The sequence below is a fragment of the Somniosus microcephalus genome, chromosome 12, assembly GCF_052327205.1.
Source record: "Somniosus microcephalus isolate GS21.2 chromosome 12, FLI_Smic_1.0, whole genome shotgun sequence".
NCBI classification, from domain to species: Eukaryota; Metazoa; Chordata; class Chondrichthyes; order Squaliformes; family Somniosidae; genus Somniosus; species Somniosus microcephalus.
In genome coordinates, this window is record NC_140998.1 from 30,907,543 (window position 1) to 30,921,422 (window position 13,880).

Genomic DNA, 13,880 nt, shown 5'->3' on the forward strand with positions numbered 1-13,880 from the left:
AAAAGTGGAAGATACAGCAATTCCAAAATTTTTTAAGGCAAGACCGGTGCCATACGCAATACGTCCGGCAGTCGAGGCAGAGCTGAAGAATTTGGAAAAGGCAGGCGTATTATCCAAAATAGATTGGAGCGAATGGGCAACACCCATCGTTCCAGTCATGAAAAAAACATTGAAAAATAACTCGAGGAACAGAAAAAAATTTGCATCTGTGGGGACTTTAAGGTGACTGTAAACCCGGTCCTTCACACGGTACAGTATCCTCTTCCGAGGATAGAAGATATTTTCGCCTCACTATCCGGAGGGAAACGTTTCACAAAAATTGACTTGGCACAGGCATATCTACAGATGGAGGTTGAGGAGACCTCTAAAAAGTATCTCACAATAAACACACACAAAGGCCTGTACCAGTATAATCGACTAGTTTTTAGAATAGCATCAGCTCCAGCTATCTGGCAAAGAGCTATGGAGCAAGTCCTGCAAGGGATTCCGGGGACTCAATGCTACCTAGACGACATCCTTATAACAGGAGAAAACGACAACGAGCACCTTGCCAATTTGGAGCAGGTGCTCACTAGGCTGAAAGAACGGGGCCTACGAGCAAATCGCCCCAAGTGCGAATTTTTCCAAAATCAGATATCATATTGTGGCCACATAATTAATAAGGAAGGGTTGCATAAGTCACCTGAAAAAATTGAAGCAGTTATAAAAGCCCCAGCACCTGAAAATGTTTCACAATTAAGGTCATTCCTGGGATTAATAAATTACTATCATAAATTTTTACCGAACTTATCAACTATTCTACACCCTCTTAATGATCTTCTACAGACAGGAGTGATTTGGAAATGGAACGAAGACTGTAAACGTGCCTTCCATAAATGTAAAGACTTAATCACATCCGAGAAAATTTTGGCTCATTACAATCCATCACTACCAATCAGACTGGCGTGCGATGCATCCCCTTACGGCATAGGAGCGGTATTGTCCCATAGATTCCCTGATGGCTCGGAACGGCCGATAGCTTTTGCGTCACGCTCATTGAACTCAGCTGAGCGTAACTATGCCCAGATAGACAGGGAAGCACTCAGCCTGGTATGGGGAGTGAAGAAATTCAACCATTACCTACACGGACAAAAATTTACCTTGCTGACTGACCATCAACCCCTCATCTCCATATTCAACCCTAAAAAAGGTGTCCCCATTATGACGGCACAAAGACTACAGAGGTGGTCCCTTTTTCTAGGGGCACACCAATACAACATTGAATACAAAGGGTCAAAACAGCATGGGAATGCTGACGGTTTATCACGCCTACCGTTGCCAACGATAGAAGAGGCACCTACAGTAGACCCAGTAGAGATATTCCACTCTACCATAGTGGAATGTCTACCGGTGACAAATTCTGCCATTGAAAGGGAGGCAAGAAATGACCCTACTCTCTCACGGGTCTACGATTTAACAGTGAAGGGATGGCCAGCACATGGCGAACCACTGTTGCCAGCATTCTCGCAAAGAAGAGAACAGCTGTCAGTGTGCCGAGGAACCTTGATGTGTGGATCCAGAGTGGTGATTCCACCCAAACTCCAGGATAAAGTGCTAAAGGAGCTTCACGAGGGGCATCTGGGTGGAGTGAAAATGAAGAACCTAGCTAGGGACTTTGTATGGTGGCCAGGTATCGATGGAGACATCGAAGACATGACCAAGAGCTGCCTAGGATGCCAGAAGGTCCAAAATGCTCCGCCACAGGCCCCTCTACATCCATGGGAGTGGCCCTCATCTCCCTGGCAAAGGGTGCACGTCGACTTTGCTGGTCCATTTATGGACTCAATGTTCTTAATCGCAGTTGATGCACACTCCAAGTGGCCGGAGGTAATAAAGATGTCCTCCACCACCACGGAAAAAACCATCACAGTATTAAGGACCATATTTGCCAGGAATGGGCTGCCAGAGCAGATATGTTCTGATAATGGACCGCAATTTGTGTCCGAAGAATTCAGAAAGTTCTTAAAGAACAATGGGGTAAAGCACTACACGTCCGCCCCATACCATCCTGCCACCAATGGATTGGCTGAAAGGTTTGTCCAGACCTTCAAGAAGGCCATCAAGGCCATGGATAATGAAGACATAAAACTTCAGCACAAGGTGGATAACTTCTTATTTGCATATAGGAATGCAACGCATATGGTTACTAACCAAACTCCCGCCATGATGTTCTACAATAGAAACCTAAGATGCCGGCTGGATTTGGTCAAGCCCAACATCCGAAGGGACGTGGAGAACCGGCAGTTTCAGGGCATGAATGAAAGGCCAACTAGGGCCTTCCAGATAGGCCAACCGGTTTTGGCCCGGGACTACCGTACCGAGAAATGGCAGCCTGGAACTATCTGCACACGATTAGGACCACTGATGTATACCGTGGACATCGGAGACAGCATAATAAGGCGCCATGCTGACCAAATCATCAAGTCATCCGAAAAGGGACAACCTACACCACCACTCTATACATCTAACGATGAAGTAGAGATACCCATATCTACCTCCGATCCGGTGATACTGGAGCCCGATGAACCCGACACTGGCCTTCAAGCCGAATCAGCCTTGCCAGAAGAACCTACTACACCACCAGAAACTACTACACCCCCGAGGCGTTATCCGGACTGAGTCAGGAAGCCTCCTGAGAGACTAACTTATAATTAATTAATACAGCAATGTATATTATTTTGCATATAACATGTAATTAATAATTACTTAAAATATGATGTACTAGTTAGCTAGAAGGGGAGGAATTGTGGTGTATGTGCCTTTAAGAGCAATTATGGTGTATGTGCCTTTAAGAGCCCCAGGTGTGCGTAATGCCGGTAATTGCCACTTGGGCTATATAAGCCTGTGTATTGTGTATATCCTTTAGAAACCCCCCCCCAGACTTGCTTAGTAAATACCTATGAACCAACTCCTGTCTTCAGTGTCTTTATCTACACACGGACACTACAAGGAGCATGCTCAGTTCCATACCACACAAGGTCGGGGCGAGAGGTGAAGCCTAGAGTTATCCTTGACTTGTGAACTGTTAAAGGGTGTAGGCGGATCGCTGCCCTAAAAATAAACTGTACATCGTTATTGAAACGTTGAGATGTTTTCAGTGCTCGTTAAATGTTAATTTACTTATACGTTGATGCTACTGAGAACATTATGTAGAAGAAAGGTTCAAAAGTAATGCATAACATTTTTCTTTTGAAAGGGGATGTAACATTTGCATACTGAATTATCATTGGCCCGCAGGCACCTGTAAGGAATATCTATTATATTCACATGTGATCACATGCTGAGTTGTCATTGGCCTGCAGGCATCTGTAAGGACTGCTATTGTTTAGAAGACCCAGAGGGTCCGGACTCCATCTTGTCCACACGGTGCTGGTATGAGTATGCACAGACCTGATGCTTCATTAAAAGAGTTTAAACTGTAATACTCCGTTGTCCTGCAATTTATTATTTTTGTACAAAGTGTGCAAAACAAGACAGACTGCTTCATTATCTGAGGAGTTGTGAATGGCGCTGAACACTGTGCAGTCATCAGCGAACACCCCCACTTCTGGCCTTATGATGGAGGGTAGGTCATTGTACTCCAATCCTTTTGTAATAAAGGCTAACATACCATTTGCTTTCCTAACTGCTTGCTGTACTTGCATGTTAACATTGTGATTTGTGTACAAGGACACCCAGATCCCTCTGAACACCAACATTTCCCAATCTCTAACCATTTAAAAATATTCTGCTTTTCAATTTTACCTACAAAAGTGGATAACTTCACATTTTTCCACATTATATTCCATCTGCCATGTCCTTGCCCACTCACTTAACCTGTCTATATCCCTTTGCAGCCTTTTTGTATCCTCCTCACAACTTACTTTCCCACCTAGCTTTGTATCATCAGCAAACTTGGATACATTATACTCGGTTCCCTCATCTAAGTCATTGATATAGATTGTAAATAGCTGAGGCCCAAGCACGGATTCTTGCAGTACTCCACTAGTTACAGCCCGACAATCCGAAGGTGACCCGTTCATTCCTACTCTCCATTTTCTGGCCATTAACCAATTCTCAATCCATGCTAATATATAACCACCAATCCCATGAGCCCTAATTTTGTGTAATAACCTCATGTTGCGCCTTATCAAATGCTTTTTGAAAATCCAAATACACCACATCGACTGGTTCCCCCTTATCTACCCTGCTAGTTACAACCTCAAGACTCTTTCCCTTTCATGTGACACTGCCTAATCACATTATGATTTTTAAGTGCCCTGTTACCACGTCCCGAATAATAGATTCTTGCAATTCCCTACTACTGATGTCAGTGTTTTATAAGTACATTAAGGGCAAGAGGATAACCAGGTACTAGTGGTTTTAGCGGGCTTAAAAGTGGATAAATCCCCAGACCCTGACGAGATGTATCCCAGGCTGCTGTGTGAGGCAAGGGAGGAGATTGCAGGGGTTCTGACACAAATTTTCAGAACCTCTCTGGCCACAGGGGAGGTGCCAGAGGACTGGAGAACAGCTAGCATAGTACCATTATTCAAGAAGGGTAGTAGGGATAAACCAGGGAATTACAGGTCAGTGGTAGGGAAATTATTGGAAAAAATTCTGAGGGACAGAATTAGTCTCCACTTGGAGAGGCATGGATTAATCAAGGATAGTCAGCATGGCTTTGTCAGGGGGAGATCACGTCTAACCAATTTGATTGAATTTTTCGAGGGGGTGACTAAGTGTGTGGATGAGGGTAGTGCAGTTGATGTAGTCTACATGGACTTCAGTAAGGCTTTTGACAAAGTCCCACATGGGAGACTAGTCAAGAAGGTAAGAGCCCATGGGATCCAGGGCAATTTGGCACATTGGATCCAAAATTGGCTTAGTGGCAGGAGGCAGAGGGTGATGGTCGAAGGTTGTTTTTGTGACTGGAAGCCTGTGTCCAGTGGTGTACTGCAGGGATCGGTACTGGGTACTTTGCTGTTTGTAGTGTACATTAATGACTTGGATATGATAGGAGGTATGATCAGTAAGTTCGCAGATGACACGAAAATTGGTGGGGTGGTAAATAGCGAGGAGGGAAGCCTCAGGCTACAGGACGATAGACTGGTTGGTTAGATGGGCAGAACAGTGGCAAATGGAATTTAACCCTGAAAAGTGTGAGGTGATGCATTTTGGGAGGACTAACAAGGCAAGGGAATACACAATGAATGGTAGGACCCTAGGAAGGACAGAGGATCAGAGGGACCTTGGTGTACCTGTACATAGATCCCTGAAGGCAGCAGGACAGGTCGTTTCTCTCTCCCTCCAATTTGTGTTTCTCTCTCACCCATTTTGTGTTTCTCTCCCACCCTTGCCCAGTTTGCCTTTCTCTCTCTCTTTCCTTCCCTCCAGTCTGTGTTGCTCTGTCTCTCCCTCCCTCCCGTTTGTGTTGCTTTCTCTCTCCGTCCCTCAGTTTCTGTTTCTCTCACTCCCCCAGTTTGTGTTGCTCTCCCTCCCTCCACCAGTTTGTGTTGCTCGCTCTCTTGCTCCCCCAGTTTGTGTTGCTCTCCCTCCCTCCACCAGTTTGTGTTGCTCGCTCTCTTGCTCCCCCAGTTTGTGTTGCTTTCTCCCTCCCTCGCCCAGTTTCTGTTGCTCTCTCTCTCTCCCTCCCCCAGTTTCTGGTGCTCTCTCTCCCTCCCCAGTTTCTGTTGCTCTCTCCCTCCCCAGTTTCTGTTGCTCTCTCTCCCTCCCCCAGTTTCTGTTGCTCTCTCTCCCTCCCCCAGTTTCTGTTGCTCTCTCTCCCTCCCCAGTTTCTGTTGCTCTCTCCCTCCCCAGTTTCTGTTGCTCTCTCCCTCCCCCAGTTTCTGTTGCTCTGTCTCTCCCTCTCTCCCTCCCCAGTTTCTGTTGCTTTCCCCCTCCCCCAGTTTCTGTTGCTCTCTCCCTCCCTCCCCCAGTTTCTGTTGCTCTCTCCCCCCCCCAGTTTCTGTTGCTCTCTCTCTCTCCCCCCCCAGTTTCTGTTGCTCTCTCTCTCCCTCCCCCAGTTTCTGTTGCTCTCTCTCTTTCCCCCCAAATTTCTGTTGCTCTCTCCCCCCCCAGTTTCTGTTGCTCTCTCCCCCCCCCGTTTCTGTTGCTCTCTCTCTCTCCTCCCCCCCGTTTCTGTTGCTCTCTCTCCCCCCCCAGTTTCTGTTGCTCTCTCTCCCCCCCCCGTTTCTGTTGCTCTCTCCCCCCCGTTTCTGTTGCTCTCTCTCCCCCCCCCAGTTTCTGTTGCTCGCTCCCCCCCTCCCCAGTTTCTGTTGCTCTCTCCCCCCCTCCCCAGTTTCTGTTGCTCTCTTTCTCTCTCCCTCCCCGTTTCTGTTGCTCTCTCCCCCCCCCAGTTTCTGTTGCACTCTCTCTCTCTCCCCCTCCCCCAGTTTCTGTTGCTCTCTCCCCCCCCCGTTTCTGTTGCTCTCTCTCTCCCTCCCTCCCCCAGTTTCTGTTGCTCTCTCCCCCCCCCCGTTTCTGTTGCTCTCTCTCTCTCTCCCTCCCCCAGTTTCTGTTGCTCTCTCTCTCTCTCTCCCTCCCCCAGTTTCTGTTGCTGTCCCCCCCCCCGTTTCTGTTGCTCTCTCTCTCTCCCCCAGTTTCTGTTGCTCTCTCCCTCCCCCAGTTTCTGTTGCTCTCTCCCTCCCCCAGTTTCTGTTGCTCTCTCCCCCCCCAGTTTCTGTTGCGCTCTCTCTCTCTCTCTCCCTCCCCCAGTTTCTGTTGCTCTCTCCCCCCCCCGTTTCTGTTGCTCTCTCTCTCTCCTCCCCCCCCCCGTTTCTGTTGCTCTCTCTCCCCCCCCCAGTTTCTGTTGCTCTCTCTCCCCCCCCCGTTTCTGTTGCTCTCTCCCCCCCCCGTTTCTGTTGCTCTCTCCCCCCCCCCAGTTTCTGTTGCTCTCTCTCCCCCCCCCCCCCAGTTTCTGTTGCTCTCTCCCCCCCCTCCCCAGTTTCTGTTGCTCTCCCCCCCTCCCCAGTTTCTGTTGCTCTCTCCCCCCCTCCCCAGTTTCTGTTGCTCTTTCTCTCTCCCTCCCCCAGTTTCTGTTGCTCTCTCCCCCCCCCAGTTTCTGTTGCACTCTCTCTCTCTCCCCCTCCCCCAGTTTCTGTTGCTCTCTCCCCCCCCCGTTTCTGTTGCTCTCTCTCTCCCTCCCTCCCCGTTTCTGTTGCTCTCTCCCCCCCCCCGTTTCTGTTGCTCTCTCTCTCTCCCTCCCCCAGTTTCTGTTGCTCTCTCTCTCTCCCTCCCCCAGTTTCTGTTGCTCTCCCTCCCCCAGTTTCTGTTGCTCTCTCCCTCCCCCAGTTTCTGTTGCTCTCTCCCTCCCCCAGTTTCTGTTGCTCTCTCCCCCCCCAGTTTCTGTTGCGCTCTCTCTCTCTCTCTCTCTCTCCCTCCCCCAGTTTCTGTTGCTCTCTCCCCCCCCCCGTTTCTGTTGCTCTCTCTCTCTCTCCCTCCCCCAGTTTCTGTTGCTCTCTCCCTCCCCCAGTTTCTGTTGCTCTCTCTCCCTCCCCCAGTTTCTGTTGCTCTCTCCCCCCCCCGTTTCTGTTGCGCTCTCTCTCTCTCTCCCTCCCCCAGTTTCTGTTGCTCTCTCCCCCCCCCCCCCGTTTCTGTTGCTCTCTCTCTCCCTCCCTCCCCCAGTTTCTGTTGCTCTCTCCCCCCCCGTTTCTGTTGCTCTCTCTCTCTCTCCCTCCCCCAGTTTCTGTTGCTCTCTCTCTCTCTCCCTCCCCCAGTTTCTGTTGCTCTCTCCCCCCCCGTTTCTGTTGCTCTCTCTCTCTCTCCCTCCCCCAGTTTCTGTTGCTCTCTCCCTCCCCCAGTTTCTGTTGCTCTCTCTCCCTCCCCAGTTTCTGTTGCTCTCTCCCTCCCCAGTTTCTGTTGCTCTCTCCCTCCCCCAGTTTCTGTTGCTCTCTCCCTCCCCAGTTTCTGTTGCTCTCTCCCTCCCCAGTTTCTGTTGCTCTCTCCCTCCCCCAGTTTCTGTTGCTCTCTCCCTCCCGAGTTTCTGTTGCTTTCCCCCTCCCCCAGTTTCTGTTGCTCTCTCCCTCCCTCAGTTTCTGTTGCTCTCTCTCCCCCCCCCCAGTTTCTGTTGCTCTCTCTCCCTCCCCCAGTTTCTGTTGCTCTCTCTCTTCCCCCCCCCCAAGTTTCTGTTGCTCTCTCTCTCCCCCCCCCAGTTTCTGTTGCTCTCTCTCCCCCCCCAGTTTCTGTTGCTCTCTCTCCCCCCCCAGTTTCTGTTGCTCTCTCTCTCCCCCCCCCGTTTCTGTTGCTCTCTCTCCCCCCCCAGTTTCTGTTGCTCTCTCTCCCCCCCCCCAGTTTCTGTTGCTCTCTCCCCCCCTCCCGTTTCTGTTGCTCTCTCCCCCCCTCCCCAGTTTCTGTTGCTCTCTTTCTCTCTCCCTCCCCCAGTTTCTGTTGCTCTCCCCCCCCCCAGTTTCTGTTGCTCTCTCTCTCTCTCCCTCCCCCAGTTTCTGTTGCTCTCTCCCCCCCCCGTTTCTGTTGCTCTCTCTCTCTCCCTCCCCCAGTTTCTGTTGCTCTCTCCCTCCCCCAGTTTCTGTTGCTTCCCCCCCCCCCGTTTCTGTTGCTCTCTCCCTCCCTCCCCCAGTTTCTGTTGCTCTCTCCCTCCCTCAGTTTCTGTTGCTCTTTCCCCCCCCCGTTTCTGTTGCTCTCTCCCTCCCTCCCCCAGTTTTTGTTGCTTTCCCCCCCCCCGTTTCTGTTGCTCTCTCTCCCTCCCCCAGTTTCTGTTGCGCTCTCTCTCTCCCTCCCCCAGTTTCTGTTGCTCTCTCTCTCTCCCTCCCCCAGTTTCTGTTGCTCTCTCTCCCTCCCCCAGTTTCTGTTGCTCTCTCTCCCTCCCCCAGTTTCTGTTGCTCTCTCTCCCTCCCCCAGTTTCTGTTGCTCTCTCCCTCCCCCAGTTTCTGTTGCTCTCTCCCTCCCCCAGTTTCTGTTGCTCTCTCTCCCTCCCCCAGTTTCTGTTGCTCTCTCTCCCTCCCCCAGTTTCTGTTGCTCTCTCTCTCCCTCTCGCCCAGTTCGTGTCGCTCGCTCTCCCTCTCTCCCCCAGTTCGTGTCGCTCGCTCTCCCTCTCTCGCCCAGTTCGTGTCGCTCGCTCTCTCTCTCGCCCAGTTCGTGTCGCTCGCTCTCTCTCTCGCCCAGTTCGTGTCACTCGCTCTCCCTCTCTCGCCCAGTTCGTGTCGCTCGCTCTCCCTCTCTCGCCCAGTTCGTGTCGCTCGCTCTCCCTCTCTCGCCCAGTTCGTGTCGCTCGCTCTCCCTCTCTCGCCCAGTTCGTGTCGCTCGCTCTCTCTCGCCCAGTTCGTGTCGCTCGCTCTCTCTCTCGCCCAGTTCGTGTCGCTCGCTCTCTCTCTCGCCCAGTTCGTGTCGCTCGCTCTCTCTCTCGCCCAGTTCGTGTCGCTCTCTCTCTCTCTCTCGCCCAGTTCGTGTCGCTCTCTCTCTCTCTCTCGCCCAGTTCGTGTCGCTCGCTCTCTCTCTCGCCCAGTTCGTGTCGCTCTCTCTCTCTCTCTCTCTCGCCCAGTTCGTGTCGCTCTCTCGCCCAGTTCGTGTCGCTCGCTCTCTCTCTCGCCCAGTTCGTGTCGCTCGCTCTCTCTCTCGCCCAGTTCGTGTCGCTCGCTCTCCCTCTCTCGCCCAGTTCGTGTCGCTCGCTCTCCCTCTCTCGCCCAGTTCGTGTCGCTCGCTCTCCCTCTCTCGTCCAGTTCGTGTCGCTCGCTCTCCCTCTCTCGCCCAGTTCGTGTCGCTCGCTCTCCCTCTCGCCCAGTTCGTGTCGCTCGCTCTCCCTCTCTCGCCCAGTTCGTGTCGCTCGCTCTCCCTCTCTCGCCCAGTTCGTGTCGCTCGCTCTCCCTCTCTCGCCCAGTTCGTGTCGCTCGCTCTCCCTCTCTCGCCCAGTTCGTGTCGCTCGCTCTCCCTCTCGCCCAGTTCGTGTCGCTCGCTCTCCCTCTCTCGCCCAGTTCGTGTCGCTCGCTCTCCCTCTCTCGCCCAGTTCGTGTCGCTCGCTCTCTCTCTCTCGCCCAGTTCGTGTCGCTCGCTCTCCCTCTCGCCCAGTTCGTGTCGCTCGCTCTCTCTCTCGCCCAGTTCGTGTCGCTCGCTCTCTCTCTCGCCCAGTTCATGTCGCTCGCTCTCCCTCTCTCGCCCAGTTCGTGTCGCTCGCTCCCTCTCTCGCCCAGTTCGTGTCGCTCGCTCTCTCTCTCGCCCAGTTCGTGTCGCTCGCTCTCCCTCTCTCGCCCAGTTCGTGTCGCTCGCTCTCCCTCTCTCGCCCAGTTCGTGTCGCTCGCTCTCTCTCTCTCTCTCGCCCAGTTCATGTCGCTCGCTCTCTCTCTCGCCCAGTTCGTGTCGCTCGCTCTCCCTCTCGCCCAGTTCGTGTCGCTCGCTCTCCCTCTCGCCCAGTTCGTGTCGCTCGCTCTCCCTCTCTCGCCCAGTTCGTGTCGCTCGCTCTCCCTCTCTCGCCCAGTTCGTGTCGCTCGCTCTCCCTCTCTCGCCCAGTTCGTGTCGCTCGCTCTCTCTCTCGCCCAGTTCGTGTCGCTCGCTCGCTCTCTCTCTCTCGCCCAGTTCGTGTCGCTCGCTCTCCCTCTCTCGCCCAGTTCGTGTCGCTCGCTCTCTCGCCCAGTTCGTGTCGCTCGCTCTCCCTCTCTCGCCCAGTTCGTGTCGCTCGCTCTCCCTCTCTCGCCCAGTTCGTGTCGCTCGCTCTCCCTCTCTCGCCCAGTTCGTGTCGCTCGCTCTCCCTCTCTCGCCCAGTTCGTGTCGCTCGCTCTCCCTCTCTCGCCCAGTTCGTGTCGCTCGCTCTCCCTCTCTCGCCCAGTGCGTGTCGCTCGCTCTCCCTCTCTCGCCCAGTTCGTGTTTCTCTCTCTCTCTCCAATTGCCTTTCTCTCACCCTCCCCAGTTTGTGTTTCTCTCTCCCTCCGTTTGTGTTTCGCTCTCTATCTCTCCTGCTGGTCTTCAATCAGGACCTTTGAAAATACCCAGATCCATTTTAAAATTGTGACCATTCATGGAACTAATCCTACGCACTGGACCTGGTGTCATGCTATGCTAACCAAATGAGACACTTGTTGGCCAATCACAGCTACCTGCTTGGATTCTTGGTCAGGAGGTACAGAGGTCTCCTGTATGGCAGATTTTCAAAAGCAGAAGAGGACTTGAAGTACAACTGCTTTGTATATGTAACTCATGTACTCTGCAAAGTGAATACTGAGTTGGTGTGTCTATTTCAGGGTTAGATGTTGATAATGTGCTTTTATCAGGCCAGTTCATTGTGGCCATGGTGGATAGCAATGTGGCATAAGGAATCTCATGAAAACTACTTTCATGAAATCCAAGAGTAGCATGAATTCCACATTGAGGCCGGGGTCCCCTAGACTCAGTGTATTGGAGCTTAGGTCCAACAATGTAGCATAGGAAAGTCCTGTTCTGTGAATAAATGGGGATATTCTAAAGTAGGTCCATGGGCTGCAGGGCTCCAGTCTACCTTGCTAAGGACAAAAGCATAATTTTTAGCAATTGCAAGAAAGTTACTAATGGTTTTGTTTAGTGAGTTGAATGGTCATACAGCGTTTAGGTGACGAGTATTTTATTAAACCATAGAGGGGGGTCAGCATTTTGGACAATATTTAGAGACTTTTGCAGATGTTGGTTCAAGCATGCTACTCAACCAGGGGGGAAACTCAATTTGCTTTTGGTGCAGGGAATGCATAGTTTGTGTCAGTGCCTCAGGGTGTATGAGACAGGGTTTACACAGCCCAGCTGGGCACATGTTCGGTGCTGAATATAACATTTGTGCCTTCACCACTTGCCTGCTTTATTTGTTCTTTACATGGCAAACCTAGAAGGACAAGGGCAGCAGGCGCATGGGAACACCACCACCTCCAAGTCACACACCATCCTGACTTAGAAGTCTATCGCCGATCCTTCATCGTCGCTGGGTCAAAATCCTGGAACTCCCTACCTAACAGCACTGCGGGAGTACCATCACCACACGGACTGCAGCGGTTCAAGGCGGCGGCTCGCCACCACCTTCTCGAGGGCAACTAGGGATGGGGCAATAAATGCTGGCCTTGCCAGTGACACCCACATCCCATGAGTGAATAAAAAAAACTGGGAGCAAAGAATTGGTGAAAGACCAGTGGATTTCTCTCCTTCGTATGCCTGTCCTGAAAAGGACAGCCTTGCATTGGAATTTCCGGTAGTTCGTCAACCATTATGAAAATGTGTTATCACTAGGAAACCTGAAAAATAAGCACAAAACCCCAGACCCGTTGAATTAATTAAAAGGATCGTTGATACTCTAATGTCTGACTAACCTAATCCTGCAGAGATTTTGTCTGGCAAGAGGTCCGATATGAGGAGCAAAGAATTTTTAGCTGGGAAAAAACAAACTGCTGCATTGGTGCAGGTCCTTATGTGAAGTACGAACAGAAGACCACGTGGGACATCACCTATCAGGAACGTCATGATGACATTTTGACATACGTGGTCAGTATGCGTTTTCCCTAGAACTATATGCCCACGAAACAAGCTTTTCTCTCAGTTTTCCGCTGCCAGAGTCACTTGTTACTTCTCTTCTGCTTAATCATTCTCGCCAAGCATCAGTGAATTGATACCACTCTACTCCTACATTACAACAGTGACTACACTTCAAAAGTACTTCATTGGCTTTGAAGCGTTTGGGATGTCCTGAGGTTGTGCTATATAAATGCAAGTCTTTCTTTCTTTTACTCTATTACAGCTTGAACTGAAAGCAGAGATAAGAAAAATGAGTCACTTTATCAAACAGTTTAAATGCGAATGTCCAGTCTTATATCCAGCATCAAATATGCAACTATTTGAATGGAAACTTGAGAGAGTGAAAGATTGTGCTCTGCCTGACTAAGCTGCTAGAGTACGGAGGTCAGAAGGGTCTGCCCAGAAACTTGCTCCAACGCACCTGCCAACTGTTGAGGCCCTCGTGTAGAACACACTATTTGCTGTAAAAGTTGACCAAATTTTACCATCATGCTTCGCGAGGACAAAGACTGGTTGCTGTGAGAACTTTGCAAAACAAACTGTTGGACTTGTAAGCTGTAAAAGCTGCCAATTGTCTTTCAACAGATATGGAAAACAAGCTTATGGAAGTTCTGTGGGAACAGGCTATTGACTGTGAAATCAGTGCAATAACAGAAACACCTGCAGACTATGGAATGTACCTAGCCTTGAAGGCCCACAGTTGCCTAACGGACTAGTGATAAGCAGGTCTGGGAAACAACTGCCGAGCATTATGCCGTATAATTAGGGACACGTACGCAGTGGGAGGGTTGCCAAATTTTGGGGGGTATAAAAAGTACTGTTTCAAAACATTCGGGGCTGCAGTCGGCAGAGGCGACCTGGTCAGTTGCCAGAAATCATACGTCTAGTCACAGAGGAATTGACCACTCGCTGGTGGAGTACGTATGTAGCTTTGCTTATAATCACCTGAGCTTAAAGTAAATTATTTTAGATGCTTGCTTGTAATAAGTACATGAATTGAGTACAGTTTGTATTCTGGTAATTACTTGTAACCTCTTGCTGATTTTTAAGTAAAAGAAGTTTCACATTCATTGGGTTTTGTGTTGTCTGTTCGACGGGTCTGAACTTTGGAAACTGTTTGATGGGGCGAGGGGCGATCTCCGCACGTCTTACACTCGTCAGGAAGTACACAATTCATCCTCCAATAATCTCCTCCCTAACTAGGAGGGAAGTAACTGGCCTCCATTTACCACCTTTCCCTACTGACTGAAATAGAGACCTCCTTAGCTGAGCAATTACAAGCATTAACCTCTATCCTATGGCCTCAGTGGAAAGCACCGCCTTATAGTAGTATTGTTTGGTTACATGCGATCTTTGGGAGCCATACAACAATATAGGGAATACAG

At 50.8% G+C, this 13,880-nt stretch overlaps 1 protein-coding gene across 1 annotated transcript in view; it reads right to left on the minus strand.

Moving 5' to 3' along the window:
- Window positions 1-13,880, minus strand: part of arel1 (apoptosis resistant E3 ubiquitin protein ligase 1) — a 109,415-nt gene that overhangs the window by 43,907 nt on the left and 51,628 nt on the right. The window lies entirely within an intron of this gene.